General features: G+C 41.4%; 2 non-coding genes across 2 annotated transcripts; both read right to left on the reverse strand.

The window, feature by feature from the left end:
- Positions 1 to 2,875: 2,875 nt before the first annotated feature.
- Positions 2,876 to 2,948, reverse strand: TRNAV-UAC (transfer RNA valine (anticodon UAC)). Its single transcript has one exon. It is a non-coding gene; the product is annotated as a tRNA-Val (tRNA).
- A 915-nt stretch (positions 2,949 to 3,863) lies between these two features.
- Positions 3,864 to 3,936, reverse strand: TRNAV-AAC (transfer RNA valine (anticodon AAC)). Its single transcript has one exon. It is a non-coding gene; the product is annotated as a tRNA-Val (tRNA).
- Positions 3,937 to 13,282: the final 9,346 nt, after the last annotated feature.

A 13,282-nucleotide genomic window follows, 5' to 3' on the forward strand; every position in this document is an offset into this window, starting at 1 on the left:
ATTACCCTTACCTAGCAATACAAAAAATGCAGCGGGAGCCCATATATATTTTTTTTTAATTATTTATTTAAATAACTAAAAACAAAATGGGCTTCCCTGTATTTTGATTGCTGGACATCACAGTGCTGTAAAAATAAATCTTTAAAAAAATGACCTAGCGCTCCGCGGTATTTTTGATTCTCAGTGCAGATAAAGCATACAGCAATGGGTTGCCACCCCAGTCTGCCTGCCGTTACCTTGGTTGGCAATCAAAATACAGGGAAGCCCATTAATTTTTTCTATTTAAAAAATAGTTAAAAAAAAATGACGTTGGGTCCCCCCATTTTTGATAGCCAGCTAAGGTAAAGCAGACGGCTGTAGCCTGAAAACCACAGCTGGCAGTTTTACCGTGGTTGGGGATCCAATGTGGAGGTCCCCTCAGGCTCTTTTTTATAATTATTTTATAAATATTAATAATTACACAATAAAAGTAGGGTCCCCCCCAAATTGGATCACCAGCCAAGGTAAAGCGGACAGCTGTGGTCTGGTATTCTCAGGGTGGGAAGGTACATAGTTATTGGGCCTTCACAGCCTAAAAATAGCAGGCCGCAGGCACCCCAGACGTGGCGCATCCACTAGATGCGCCAATCCTGGTGCTTCACCCCAGCTCATCCCGTGCCCTGGTGCAGTGGCAAACGGGGTAATAAATCGGGTTGATACTAGCTGTAAAGTCACCTGAGATCAAGCCCAGCAGTCTGTGATGTTATTGCGTCCATTAGATACCCAACATCATAAACTGTCAGTACTAACAAAAAAAAAAAAATCGACAAAAGAAATTTATTTGAAAAAACAGTCCCCAAAACATTTCCTCTTTCACCAATTTATTGTAAGAAAAAAAATAAAGGGGTCCCACGACGACTCTGGACCGTCTAGAATATGGGGGGGAGACACTCAGGGAACGTATCCCCCATTTTCTAGGAGTGCGGACCCTTCATGTGAGGAGTGTGGGTGCAATGAATCTGCACTCATTCTCCCTGGGTCCACAGCAGCAGAGTCCATGTCGTAATGGTTGCTACCAAAGCTGCAATGCCCTGCTCATGAGGTAAGGGCATGCCTAATCAGGAGAACTACTGTAGAGGAAGCTCTGCTCACTGGTATATAGGTGCTCAGAGGTAATAATAGATAAAATTAGAGAGTAGCCTCGGCACTCTAAATCTCCCAGACTAAGTCAGTAAGTCACAACGGATAGTAATGCAAAATCACTCTTTATTGGTCCGTATTAAGAAAAAAAAATTTTCATAACCATATATGTTTTTGTCCAAAACAAGTTACAAATGACGTTTCGGCCTGAGCCTTCGTCAGATTGGACTTATCTGCATGTAATCATGAAAAATGACAATAATCAGTATCACATAAGAGTGAGAGAACAATAACATAAACTCGAACAATGTAGAGGTACAATTGGGATGCAGCAAAAAAATTGCAACACAGCAAGAAATGAAACACATGATACAAATGTCATAATACAGTACAAGGACAATATAGTAATGACAAATATGGGGTCAGAGTAGGCTTAGACAGCTCTGGTACGAAAAAGATGTCAATCATAAAGTAACATGTGCAGTAGGTGTAGAGCTACAGTATGCATGGCAGAGCTAATGGGTAGACCGACCATACAAAAAGAACGGAGAAAAAGTGGAGAAAAAGTGGAGAAAAAATGGAGAAAAAGTGAAGAAAAAGTGGAGAAAAAGTGGAGAAAAAGTAGAGAAAAAGTGGAGAAAAAAATGGAGAAAAAGTGGAGAAAAAGTGGAGAAAAAGTGGAGAAAAAAATGGATAAAAAGTGGAGAAAAAGTGGAGAAAAAGTGGAGAAGTGGAGAAAAAGTGGAGAAAAAGTGGAGCACCCTTTGGTGCCTTTCATGTGGCACTAAGGGGTGCTTAGCTTTGTATTTAGCCAAAAAAATGAAAACAAAATGACGTAGGGTTCCCCCTAGTTTTGTAGCCAGCTAAGTAATGGCATTTAGAGACGAGTTTTGACCGCCAGGGGAAAAAAAATAATAATTTGTAGTTCTGTTTGTGATGGAAGCAAAAACATACCGTCATTCGGCAACAATGCCGATAACTTCATATATTGTAGTTGGATAGCGTATTATTTTTTCAACACTAAGAACAGATTGGTTTCCCTGGGGATTGAACCCAGGACCTTCTGCATGTTAAGCAGACGTGATGACCACTACTCTATGAAACCTGATAAAAAGTTACTGTGTATTGGCTAGCAGAGCAGAATTGTGACTGACGGGGCCTTTTTATTGCTGAAGGAAAGTATTTTTGGTTAATGAAACATTTACAATTTTTATTACATATTTTACCAGTTTTATTCCTACAAAGGGATTTTGCTTAAAAGGAAGTTTACATTGAATGTGTTACTTTTTTCCATATAGTTTAGTTGTTTGCTTTTGTATTTAAAGGAACTATATATTTGGCAACAAACAGGATTTTTATAATATGGGATTATGTTTTCTGCTAAAATGGTCAATAAAAAAGAAACCCAAAATCGTAGTTCTCTTTGTGATGGAAGCCAAAATGTATTGTCATTTGGCAACGAAACCAAGAATTTCACATATTACAAGTCGATAGGAAATTACTTCAACACCATAAACAGATTGGTTTCACTGGGGATTGAACCCAGGACCTTTCTGCGTGTGAAGCAGATGTGATTACCACTACAGTATGAAACCAGTAATGGCAATTAGAGACGAGTTTTGACCGCCAGGGGAAAAAAAACAAATTCGTAGCTCTGTTGGTGATGGAAGCTAAAACATCCCGTTATTCGGCAACAAAGCCAAGAACTTTATATACTGCAGGTTGATAGGGGATTATTTCAACACCAAGAACACATGGGTTTCACTGGGGATTGAACCCAGGACCTTCTGCGTGTAAAGCAGACGTGATTTCCACTACACTATGAAACCTTTGAAACCCTGCAAAGTAATGGCAATTAGAGACGAGTTTTGACCGCCAGGGAAAAAAAAAACAAATTCGTAGCTCTGTTGGGGATGGAAGCCAAAACATCCCATCATTCGGCAACAAAGCCAAGAACTTCATATATTGTAGTTTAATTGAGTATTATTTCAACACCAAGAACAGATTGGTTTTACTGGGGATTGAACGCAGGACCTTCTGCATGTTAAGCAGACGTGATGACCACTACTCTATGAAACCTGATGGAAAGTTACTGTGTATTGGCCAGCAGAGCAGAATTGTGACTGACGGGGCCTTTTTATTGCTGAAGGAAAGTATTTTTGGTTAATGAAACATTTACAATTTTTATTACATATTTTACCAGTTTTATTCCTACAAAGGGATTTTGCTTAAAAGGAAGTTTACATTGAATGTGTTACTTTTTTCCACATAGTTTAGTTGTTTGCTTTTGTATTTAAAGGAACTATATTTTTGAAACAAACAGGATTTTTATAATATGGGATTATGTTTTCTGCTAAAATGGTCAATAAAAAAGAAACCCAAAATCGTAGTTCTCTTGGTGATGGAAGCCAAAATATATTATCAGTTGGCAACAAAACAAAGAATTTCATATGATACAGGTTGATAGCAAATTACTTAAACAGCGAAAACGGCTTGTTTTTACTGGGGACTGAACCCAGAACCTTCTGCGTGAGAAGTAGACGTGATGACGACTCCATATAAAACCTGTGAAATCCTGCAAAGTAATGGCATTTAGAGACGAGTTTTGTCCGCCAGGGGAAAAAAAAAAATAATTTGTAGTTCTGTTTGTGATGGATGCCAAAACATCCCGTCGTTCGGCAACAAAGCCGAGAACTTCATATATTGTAGTTGGATAGCGGATTATTTCAACAATAAGAACAGATTGGTTTCACTGGGGATTGAACCCAGGACCTTCTGCGTGTTAAGCAGACGTGATGACCACTACACTATGAAACCTGACAAAAAGTTACTGTGTATTGGCTAGCAGAGCAGAATTGTGACTGACGGGGCCTTTTTATTGCTGAAGGAAAGTATTTTTGGTTAATGAAACATTTACAATTATTATTACATATTTTGCCAGTTTTATTCCTACAAAGGGATTTTGCTTAAATTGAAGTTTATATTGAATGTGTTACTTTTTTCTCCATAGTTTGGTCTTTTGCTTTTGTATTTATGGGAACTATATATTTTGAAACAAATAGGATTTTTATAATATGGGATTATGTTTTCTGCTAAAATGGTCAATAAAAAAGAAACCCAAAATCGTAGTTTTCTTGGTGATGGAAGCCAAAATATATTATCAGTTGGCAACAAAACAAAGAATTTCATAAGTTACAGGTTGATAGCAAATTACTTCAACAGCGAAAACGGCTTGTTTTTACTGGGGATTGAACCCAGGACCTTCTGTGTGTGAAGTAGACGTGATGACGACTCCACTATGAAACCTGTGAAATCCTGCGAAGTAATGGCATTTAGAGACGAGTTTTGACCGCCAGGGGAAAAAAAAAAAATAATTTGTAGTTCTGTTTGTGATGGAAGCCAAAACATCCCGTCATTCGGCAACAAAGCCGAGAACTTCATATATTGGAGTTGGATAGCGTATTATTTCAACACTAAGAACAGATTGGTTTCACTGGGGATTGAACCCAGGACTAGAGATGAGCGAACCGGTCGCGGTTCGGCTCGAGTCGGTTTGCCGAACGGGGGTCCCGTTCGAGTTCGGTTCGTCGAACGTTCGACGAACCGAACTCGAACCAATAGGCTATAATGGGAGGCAATTAAAAACACATAAAAATGCATTATAAATGTACACAAACAGTTAATAAACATTGCCATAACACTTACCGGTGCCCGCGATCCCTCCTGTACTCTGTCTATTGCCGCTATTCCATCCGATGATCGCTGAATCCTCCACGTGACCAGCACTGCCAGCTGAGATGCAGGTCCTATCATGACGTCAAAATAGCCATGTGACCAGTCACGTGGCTATTATCTCATTGGCTACAGACTGGTCACATGACTATGACGCGTCATGTAGGACCTGCGCGTGCATCTCTCCGGTACACGGTGCACATATGTGTATCGCCGTGTACCGGCGACATGCTCTAGCACACGGTCGACTCCCCGTTCCGTTAGGGACCGGCTGACACAGCCGGTCATTAACGGAGATCATTGTTGCCATAGCAACGCAGTTAGCGGTGACGTCACCGCTAACCGCGGCTCCGAGAGCACCGTTGCTATGGTAACGCGTCTGTCAGCGTTACCGCTGTTACCGCTGACAGCCAGCACTGATCACTCACGGAGTGAAGGCTGCACGCTGCTTCCCGTTTGTAGTGAGGATTGTAGTGAGGATGAGGTTCCTCAGCCCCAAGTGATGAGCTGGGTAAACTCATCCTCACTACAATCGTCACTACTACTACACTAGTGAGGATTGTAGTGAGGATGAGGTTCCTCAGCCCCAAGTGATGAGCTGGGTAAACTCATCCTCACTACAATCGTCACTACTACTACACTAGTGATGATTGTAGTGAGGATGAGGTTCCTCAGCCCCAATTGATGAGCTGGGTAAACTCATCCTCACTACAATCGTCACTACTACTACACTAGTGATGATTGTAGTGAGGATGAGGTTCCTCAGCCCCAAGTGATGAGCTGGGTAAACTCATCCTCACTACAATCGTCACTACTACTACACTAGTGATGATTGTAGTGAGGATGAGGTTCCTCAGCCCCAAGTGATGAGCTGGGTAAACTCATCCTCACTACAATCGTCACTACTACTACACTAGTGAGGATTGTAGTGAGGATGAGGTTCCTCAGCCCCAAGTGATGAGCTGGTGAACCTCATCCTCACTACAATCGTCACTACTACTACACTAGAAAGAAAGAAGACAGAAGAGCAGGATCGTGGAGGGCTGACAGGGGGTAATAAAGATGGAGTCTCTAATGTGTCTGTGTATTTATTTCTATTAAAGTATTTTTTTCTCTGTGTGGTGTTTTTTTTTAACCCTTTATTGGAGATTCTTAATGGCCGGGTCAAAGGTGCCTGACATTAGGAATCTCTGGCTTAATACTGGCTAGTAAAACAAAGCCAGTATTAACTCATGATTACCCAACAAGCCACCCGGCTTCAGGGCTGTTGGAAGAGTTGGATACAGCGCCAGATGATGGCGCTTCTATGAGAGCGCCATTTTCTGGGACGGCTGCGGACTGAAATTCGCAGCAGAGGCGCCCAGAAACCTCGGGCTAACCTGTGCTGCGGATTCCAATCCCCAGCTGCCTAGTTGTACCCGGCTGGACACAAAAAATGGGGCGAAGCCCACGTCATTTGTTTTTTAATTATTTCATGAAATAAGTGAAATAATTAAAAAAAACGGGCTTCCCTATATTTTTGGTTCCCAGCCGGGTACAAATAGGCAACTGGGGGTTGGAGGCAGCCCGTGGCTGCCTGCTGTACCTGGCTAGCATACAAAAATATGGCGAAGCCCACGTCATTTTTTTGGTGGGCAAAAATATTCTGCATACCGTCCTGGATGGAGTATGCTGAGCCTTGTAGTTCTGCAGCTGCTGTCTGCTCTTCTCCATACAGACACACAGCAGCTGCAGAACTACAAGGCTCAGCATACTCCATCCAGGACTGTATGCAGAAGTTTTTTGCCCCCTGAAAAAATTATGTGGGCTTCGCCATATTTTTGTATGCTAGCCAGGTACAGCAGGCAGGTACGGCTGCCCCCAACCCCCAGTTGCCTATTTGTACCTGGCTGGGAACCAAAAATAAAGGGAAGCCCTTTTTCTATTATTTCATGAATTTCATTAAATAATTAGAAAACAAATGACGTAGGCTTCGCCCCATTTTTGTGTCCAGCCAGGTACAACTAGGCAGCTGGGGATTGGAATCCGCAGCACAGGTTGGCCTGAGCTTTCTGGGCCCCACTGCTGCGAATTGCAGTCTGCAGCCGCCTCAGAAAATGGCATTTTCAAAGAAGCGCCATCTTCTGGCGCTGTATCCAACTCTTCCAGCACCTGCCTGCTATACCTGGCTAGCATACAAAAATATGGCGAAGCTCACGTCCTTTTTTTGTAGTTTGTTGGCAAAAAAAATAAAAAATGCTTCCCTGGATTTTCCATTGCCAGTGAAGGTAACACCAAGCAGTGGGGGTTAGCAGCCAGTAGCTGCTTGGATTACCCTTACCTAGCAATACAAAAAATGCAGCGGGAGCCCATATATATTTTTTTTTAATTATTTATTTAAATAACTAAAAACAAAATGGGCTTCCCTGTATTTTGATTGCTGGACATCACAGTGCTGTAAAAATAAATCTTTAAAAAAATGACGTAGCGCTCCGCGGTATTTTTGATTCTCAGTGCAGATAAAGCAGACAGCTATGGGTTGCCACCCCAGTCTGCCTGCCGTTACCTTGGTTGGCAATGAAAATACAGGGAAGCCCATTAATTTTTTCTATTTAAAAAATAGTTAAAAAAAAAAATGACGTTGGGTCCCCCCATTTTTGATAGCCAGTTAAGGTAAAGCAGACGGCTGTAGCCTGAAAACCACAGCTGGCAGCTTTACCGTGGTTGGGGATCCAATGTGGAGGTCCCCTCAGGCTCTTTTTTATAATTATTTTATAAATATTAATAATTACACAATAAAAGTAGGGTCCCCCCCAAATTGGATCACCAGCCAAGGTAAAGCGGACAGCTGTGGTCTGGTATTCTCAGGGTGGGAAGGTACATAGTTATTGGGCCTTCACAGCCTAAAAATAGCAGGCCGCAGGCACCCCAGACGTGGCGCATCCACTAGATGCGCCAATCCTGGCGCTTCACCCCAGCTCATCCCGTGCCCTGGTGCAGTGGCAAACAGGGTAATAAATCGGGTTGATACTAGCTGTAAAGTCACCTGAGATCAAGCCCAGCAGTTTGTGATGTTATGGCATCTATTAGATACCCAACATCATAAACTGTCAGTACTAACAAAAAAAAAAAATCGACAAAAGAAATTTATTTGAAAAAACAGTCCCCAAAACATTTCCTCTTTCACCAATTTATTGTAAGAAAAAAAATAAAGGGGTCCCACGACGACTCTGGACCATCTAGAATATGGGGGGGAGACACTCAGGGAACGTATCCCCCATTTACTAGGAGTGCGGACCCTTCATGTGAGGAGTGTGGGTTCAATGAATCTGCACTCACTCTCCCTGGGTCCACAGCAGCAGAGTCCATGTCGTAATGGTTGCTACCAAAGCTGCAATGCCCTGCTCATGAGGTAAGGGCATGCCTAATCAGGAGAACTACTGTAGAGGAAGCTCTGATCACTGGTATATAGGTGCTCAGAGGTAATAATAGATAAAATTAGTGAGTAGCCTCGGCACTCTAAATCTCCCAGACTAAGTCAGTAAGTCACAACGGATAGTAATGCAAAATCACTCTTTATTGGTCCGTATTAAGAAAAAAAAAATTTTCATAAGCATATATGTTTTTGTCCAAAACAAGTTACAAATGACGTTTCGGCCTGAGCCTTCGTCAGATTGGACTTATCTGCATGTAATCATGAAAAATGACAATAATCAGTATCACATAAGAGTGAGAGAACAATAACATAAACTCGAACAATGTAGAGGTACATTTGGGATGCAGCAAAAAAATTGCAACACAGCAAGAAATGAAACACATGATACAAATGTCATAATACAGTACAAGGACAATATAGTAATGACAAATATGGGGTCAGAGTAGGCTTAGACAGCTCTGGTACGAAAAAGATGTCAATCATAAAGTAACATGTGCAGTAGGTGTAGAGCTACAGTATGCATGGCAGAGCTAATGGGTAGACCGACCATAGAAAAAGAACGGAGAAAAAGTGGAGAAAAAGTGGAGAAAAAATGGAGAAAAAGTGGAGAAAAAGTGAAGAAAAAGTGAAGAAAAAGTGGAGAAAAAGTGAAGAAAAAGTGGAGAAAAAGTGGAGAAAAAGTGGAGAAAAAAATAAATAAAAAGTGGATAAAAAGTGGATAAAAAGTGGAGAAAAAAATGGATAAAAAGTGGAGAAAAAGTGGAGAAAAAGTGGAGAAGTGGAGAAAAAGTGGAGAAAAAGTGGAGCACCCTTTGGTGCCTTTCATGTGGCACTAAGGGGTGCTTAGCTTTGTATTTAGCCAAAAAAATGAAAACAAAATGACGTAGGGTTCCCCCTAGTTTTGTAGCCAGCTAAGTAATGGCATTTAGAGACGAGTTTTGACCGCCAGGGGAAAAAAAAAAAAATAATTTGTAGTTCTGTTTGTGATGGAAGCAAAAACATACCATCATTCGGCAACAATGCCGATAACTTCATATATTGTAGTTGGATAGCGTATGATTTCAACACTAAGAACAGATTGGTTTCCCTGGGGATTGAACCCAGGACCTTCTGCGTGTTAAGCAGACGTGATGACCACTACATTATGAAACGTGACGATAAGTTACTGTGTATTGGCTAGCAGAGCAGAATTGTGACTGACGGGGCCTTTTTATTGCTGAAGGAAAGTATTTTTGGTTAAGGAAACATTTACAATTTTTATTACATATTTTACCAGTTTTATTCCTACAAAGGGATTTTGCTTAAAAGGAAGATTACATTGAATGTGTTACTTTTTTCCACATAGTTTAGTTGTTTGATTTTGTATTTAAAGGAACTATATATTTTGAAGCAAATAGGATTTTTATAATATGGGATTATGTTTTCTGCTAAAATGGTCAATAAAAAAGAAACCGAAAATCGTAGTTCTCTTTGTGATGGAAGCCAAAATGTATTGTCATTTGGCAACGAAACCAAGAATTTCACATATTACAAGTCGATAGGAAAATACTTCAACACCAAAAACAGATTGGTTTCACTGATGATTGAACCCAGGAACTTATGCATGTGAAGCAAACGTGATGACCACTACACTATGAAACCTTTAAAATCCTGCAAAGTAATGGCAATTAGAGACGAGTTTTGACCGCCAGGGGAAAAAAAACAAATTCGTAGCTCTGTTGGTGATGGAAGCTAAAACATCCCGTTATTCAGCAACAAAGCCAAGGAATTTATATACTGCAGGTTGATAGGGGATTATTTCAACACCAAGAACACATGGATTTCACTGGGGATTGAACCCACGACCGTCTGCATGTAAAGCAGACGTGATTTCCACTACACTATTAAACCTTTGAAAGCCTACAAAGTAATGGCAATTAGAGACGAGTTTTGACCGCCAGGGAAAAAAAAAACAAATTCGTAGCTCTGTTGGGGATGGAAGCCAAAACATCCCATCATTCAGCAACAAAGCCAAGAACTTCATATATTGTAGTTTAATTGAGTATTATTTCAACACCAAGAACAGATTGGTTTTACTGGGGATTGAACGCAGGACCTTCTGCGTGTTAAACAGACGTGATGACCACTACACTATGAAACCTGACAAAAAGTTACTGTGTATTGGCTAGCAGAGCAGAATTGTGACTGACGGGGCCTTTTTATTGCTGAAGGAAAGTATTTTTGGTTAATGAAACATTTACAATTATTATTACATATTTTACCAGTTTTATTCCTACAAAGGGATTTTGCTTAAATTGAAGTTTATATTGAATGTGTTACTTTTTTCTCCATAGTTTGGTCTTTTGCTTTTGTATTTATGGGAACTATATATTTTGAAACAAATAGGATTTTTATAATATGGGATTATGTTTTCTGCTAAAATGGTCAATAAAAAAGAAACCCAAAATCGTAGTTCTCTTTGTGATGGAAGCCAAAATGTATTGTCATTTGTCAACGAAACCAAGAATTTCACATATTACAAGTCGATAGGAAATTACTTCAACACCAAAAACAGATTGATTTCACTGATGATTGAACCCAGGAACTTATGCATGTGAAGCAGACGTGATGACCACTACACTATGCAACCTTTAAAATCCTGCAAAGTAATGGCAATTAGAGACGAGTTTTGACCGCCAGGGGAAAAAAAACAAATTCGTAGCTCTGTTGGTGATGGAAGCTAAAACATCCCGTTATTCAGCAACAAAGCCAAGAAATTTATATACTGCAGGTTGATAGGGGATTATTTCAGCACCAAGAACACATGGGTTTCACTGGGGATTGAACCCACGACCTTCTGCGTGTGAAGCAGATGTGATGAACACTACACTATGAAACCTTTGAAACCCTGCAAAGTAATGGCATTTAGAGACGAGTTTTGACAGCCAGGGGAAAAAAAATAAATAATTTGTAGTTCTGTTTTTGATGGAAGCCAAAACATACCGTCATTCGGCGACAATGCCGAGAACTTCATATATTGTAGTTGGATAGTGTATGATTTCAAAACTAAGAACAGATTGGTTTCACTGGGGATTGAACCCAGGACCTTCTGCGTGTTAAGCAGACGTGATGACTAGAGATGAGCGAACCGGTCCCGGTTCGGCTCGAGGTCGGTTCGCCGAACGGGGGTCCCGTTTGAGTTCGGTTCGTCGAACGTTCGACGAACCGAACTCGAACTGCATAGGAAACAATGGCAGGCATTCAAAAACACATAAAAACACCTAGAAAACACCCTCAAAGGTGTCCAAAAGGTGACAAACAACTCACAACACAACACAAACACATAAGAAAGTGACAAGGACATATACTCATGCGAAAACAAAACAGCTGGACAAGGAAAAAGAGGAGGACACACAGATATAGGCATGGCACGCCCTTCTGAAATCATGTAAAACACCGCAAGGTTACTCCAAGCGGAGCCTCCCTTTTTTCAAAAAATTGTGCCCCACACACACCCACTCAGTGGCAGCACTTGAGCCCTAGTTGTACACTTCACAGCTAGATTTGCATCAAGCACATTCAAAAATACGCCATTGTTATCCGTCCCCATGATGACACCGGGGTAGGTAGCAAAGTGTTTCCTGATCCCAGCTCTGTTCATCTTGGCTTCTTTTAAAAACACATCAAGCAAGGGTTACTCCAAGCGGAGCCTCCCTTTTTTTCAAAAAATTGTGCCCCACACACACCCACTCAGTGGCAGCACTTGTGCCCTAGTTGTACACTTCACAGCTAGATTTGCATCAAGCACATTCAAAAATACGCCATTGTTATCCGTCCCCAGGATGACACCGGGGTAGGTAGCAAAGTGTTTCCTGATCCCAGCTCTGTTCATCTTGGCTTCTTTTAAAAACACATCAAGCAAGGGTTACTCCAAGCGGAGCCTCCCTTTTTTTCCAAAAATTGTGCCCCACACACACCCACCCATTCAGTGGCAGCACTTGTGCCCTAGTTGTACACTTCACAGCTAGATTTGCATCAAGCACATTCAAAAATACGCCATTGTTATCCGTCCCCAGGATGACACCAGGGTAGGTAGCAAAGTCTTTGCTGAACCATGACTTGTTCATCTTGGCTTCTTTTAAAAACACATCAAGCAAGGGTTACTCCAAGCGGAGCCTCCCTTTTTTCCAAAAATTGTGCCCCACACACACCCACCCATTCAGTGGCAGCACTTGTAGCCTATTTGTACACTTCACAGCTAGATTTGCATCAAGCACATTCAAAAATACGCCATTGTTATCCGTCCCCAGGATGACACCAGGGTAGGTAGCAAAGTCTTTGCTGAACCATGACTTGTTCATCTTGGCTTCTTTTAAAAACACATCAAGCAAGGGTTACTCCAAGCGGAGCCTCCCTTTTTTCCAAAAATTGTGCCCCACACACACCCACCCATTCAGTGGCAGCACTTGTGCCCTAGTTGTACACTTCACAGCTAGATTTGCATCAAGCACATTCAAAAATACGCCATTGTTATCCGTCCCCAGGATGACACCAGGGTAGGTAGCAAAGTCTTTGCTGAACCATGACTTGTTCATCTTGGCTTCTTTTAAAAACACATCAAGCAAGGGTTACTCCAAGCGGAGCCTCCCTTTTTTCAAAAAATTGTGCCCCACACATACCCACTCAGTGGCAGCACTTGTGCCCTAGTTGTACACTTCACAGCTAGATTTGCATCAAGCACATTCAAAAATACGCCATTGTTATCCGTCCCCAGGATGACACCGGGGTAGGTAGCAAAGTGTTTCCTGATCCCAGCTCTGTTCATCTTGGCTTCTTTTAAAAACACATCAAGCAAGGGTTACTCCAAGCAAAGCCTCCCTTTTTTTCCAAAAATTGTGCCCCACACACACCCACCCATTCAGTGGCAGCACTTGTGCCCTAGTTGTACACTTCACAGCTAGATTTGCATCAAGCACATTCAAAAAATTGCCATTGTTATCCGTCCCCAGGATGACACCAGGGTAGGTAGCAAAGTCT

Source organism: Anomaloglossus baeobatrachus, chromosome 2, assembly GCF_048569485.1.
Source record: "Anomaloglossus baeobatrachus isolate aAnoBae1 chromosome 2, aAnoBae1.hap1, whole genome shotgun sequence".
Lineage (NCBI taxonomy): Eukaryota > Metazoa > Chordata > Amphibia > Anura > Aromobatidae > Anomaloglossus > Anomaloglossus baeobatrachus.